Consider the following 3,437-nt stretch of genomic DNA (forward strand, 5'->3'; position numbering starts at 1 on the left):
TTCAGTCTGGGGAGGAGCTGAGTCTTAGTTCCTGAGGAAAATTGAATACTGTGGTAATCAATATAAATTGGAGGGAAGGAAAAAAAAATCCTTTCAAATTAATTTTGTTATTTTTGTTTCTCATAGTGGGTTTTGAAGGAGATGATAGTGGGGAGAAAAAGTAAAATGTTGCTTATGCGATGTTACAGAGAAACCAATTGATTGTTGATATTTACATTTCTGGATGGATTACTACAGCCTTTTATCAAAGTGCTAAATATGTTATTTCTGTCACAGCTAGTTTCTCTTAACTCTACTTACATTCTTGCCCTAAAATATTTTATCTCACTGCTTTGCCTTTTATCTAATCCCACATCCTCATTCTCCTCAGTATGTTTTGTTGACCCCATTGGCATAGTGTTGCTATTGCTGGGCATAACAAAAGGGGAGGAATAAAGCAAAAATTACTGTGTGGGGTTTCCTTCTCACCTTGGGTGCATAAAGAGAAGATATTCATAAAATATATGTTGATCATTATGTGTCTTCCTTTGACTTACGAAGTTACCAAGTTTATTCCTTACGTATTATGCCTTAGAGCATTGGTATAGAAGAAATTTGTGTCACTTTCAGGAATGCTTGTGTTATGAGAACACAGCTGTAAACTTTTATAGTAGCTAGAAAGCAGCAGAAATACTTCCAAAGCCTTCATTGAAGGGGAACTTAACCTTCTAACATATACCAAAGGTTTTCAGTCATGTATCTTCCTGAAGATGAAGAGATTTGACATCTTGCTTCAGTGATATATTCAGATAAGTCCTTTGTCCCCAAACAAGTGAATTCTTAGGGTGAATTTCTCCAGAAATGGCATAATACTCAATCTCAGGGCAAATTCAATTCTAGCTCAGTTCAATTCCAGTGCTACTTCAGAACTGAAACTTTGTCCATCTTTTTTGAGCCACATAAGTTATTAATTCAAAAACAAAATCACCTTTTACTCTTAAGCATTCTGTGTCACTATCTCATCCAACTAAACCAACTTCTCAAGATTATTACATTAGCTTGTGGTTCAGTTGAACTTCTTAGCAGGACTCTAGAACTTGAAAGTCTAACACTGGGTTGGTAACAAGGTTAGATCTTGGGTGTGAGGATTAAGTGTCATTAACTGAATCTATTTATCTCATAACATCAAATGTTCTAGTACACTAAAATCCCTTGTTTCCCTTTCCTTCCTTCCCTTTCTTCCCAAATCAGGTTGTACATCTTGCACAATGTTAGGAAAGTGCTCAATTTGTGGATTCCAAAAAGGGATTCTATGAATGGGCACAGTGGCAGGGGCCTGTAATCCCAGTTATGTGGGATGCAGAGCCAGGAGCATTGCACGTTTGAGGCCAGCCTGGGCAATGCAGGGGACACCATGTCAAACATACATCACAAACACACACACAATTTTTTCCTTAGAAAATAGGGAGGAAAGAAGGGCAGTATAATTAGCTGTAGCTACCTTTATCTTTTTTAAGCTTTGGAACTCCAGTGGGAATTAGTCACATACTCTGTGGTTTTGCTATTATTTTTGAAATTAAAAAAAAAAAAGCAGAGGGAGGAGTGAATACAGATGTAGGAGTAGATACATAGCTAATGTTACTGGATGTTAATAACTTCTCTCATGGGGTTACTTAACTCTGTTAGAATATTCTAGTGAAGATTTAGATTTGTTGCTCCTCTTAAGTACTACAGAAAAATAATCTTCATATTCTCTTATAATGACAAATTTGAGTGGTAAGAAGATAAGCAATATGTTTTCAAGTTTCAGTTCCATTTCTGGTTATTCCAGTTATTCCACTTGCTTTGGTTTCACAACACAAGAATATTGAAGTGATGCAGTGATAAGACAACAGTAGGGCCTGTATCCAGGGCATAACTGACATCAAATTCCTGAATGGACTGAAAGTGATTCTAAATCAAAAAAGCACTTTCCCATATGGATAGTGGAATCTCTTAATTCAACCAAAGAATGGAAGTTTTATACATATTCTTCTGACCAGCTCATAAAAGCTGCAGAATTGCATGAGATCAGGGACACCTTGAAGACTAACTTGGAACTTTGTTGCACAATATCAGTCAAATTCTGAGCACCACAACTTGAGAACTGGAAATCTTGGAGAGAGTTTAAAGAGCCACAATGATTATTAATAACCTTGACAAGAGGTAGAACTAGGCAGATAATTACAGGATGAACTTAATAGAAATACAGAGTAATTTAAGGAAAGAGAAAAAGAAAACACTATAAATAAAAGTGAGAAGGCTTGAGTTTTGTGGAAAAATGTGGGAATTGGTAAATTCTAAGTAAAATATCAATTAGCCTACGATACAGTTGTTGAAAAAAAGTAGATGTAAAGATATTTGTATTTAAGAAAGAGGTCAGTTACTTTTGAATCACTTATAATTTTCTTTAACTTATTAAGAACTTATGCCAGACACTTCTCCGTGTTGAGATAAAAATAGGGAAAAAGACAAGATCTCTAACGTCAGCTCACTAACATGTGGCAAAAGACAGAGCTAGTTAACTTTAATAGCCTTTAATGTGTATTCTGTAGTCAATTTCCAATATAGTATATACCCTGAGCTCCATGTGATAGAGATCTTATTTTCACATTTTGGATTCCATTATGTGCCTAACACAGCACCTTGTAAGCAAACAACATGGATTATATGTCTTTTGGGACCTAAAAGAGCTAAAAATTTTAAAAGTAAACACTTGTCTGACCATTGGGTATGTCGATCGAAACCTTCAGGTTTTTCTTCAAAGCGTAACAAACACATATTTGCGAATCTATTACATACAGAACCGTTTTCAAAACAACGCTTTGCGTACAAAAGGTATGGTGGAAAAGGATTCAAATTGTACATTGCGATAATTGGCGTGGATATCCCAACCCGTCGGACAGGTCTTTCTTGATTAGTTTTTCCAATGCAAGACAAAACGCTGAGATAGAAGTCACAGCGGTAGGTCGCATCGCCTAGGCTGGGGGCGCCGACGCCAGCTCGCGCGTCCCGAGCTCCCTCTGGCAGCTTCAAGGGCGCGGCAGACCGGTTCCCACCCGCGGATTCCACCCACTTGGTGCTGGCGACTAGGCGACCCCCAGAGGAAGGGCTGGGCGCCGCAGACGCCCTTTGGAGACACCGTCCACCATCCTGGGTTCCTCCAGGACTGTCCCTGAACGATTGGGCGGGCACTCCAGAGAGTCCAGTTGGGCGCGATCAGGACAACAGCCGTGCATGGTACCCGGCCGCAACCACCCCGCCCACCTACAGCCCTGCCACGGCCCAGAGACTTTGAGGCACCCGCTCCCCTTTGTCGAGGGATCTTCCGACCAAGCAGGCCGGACGCCGAGGCCTCGCGTTATCGAGCCTCCGTCCGCCCCGCCTCCTCGCCCTCCAGTCAGCCCCGCCCTCGCTCT

The sequence above is a fragment of the Marmota marmota genome, unplaced genomic scaffold (assembly GCF_001458135.2).
Source record: "Marmota marmota marmota unplaced genomic scaffold, marMar, whole genome shotgun sequence".
NCBI lineage: Eukaryota > Metazoa > Chordata > Mammalia > Rodentia > Sciuridae > Marmota > Marmota marmota.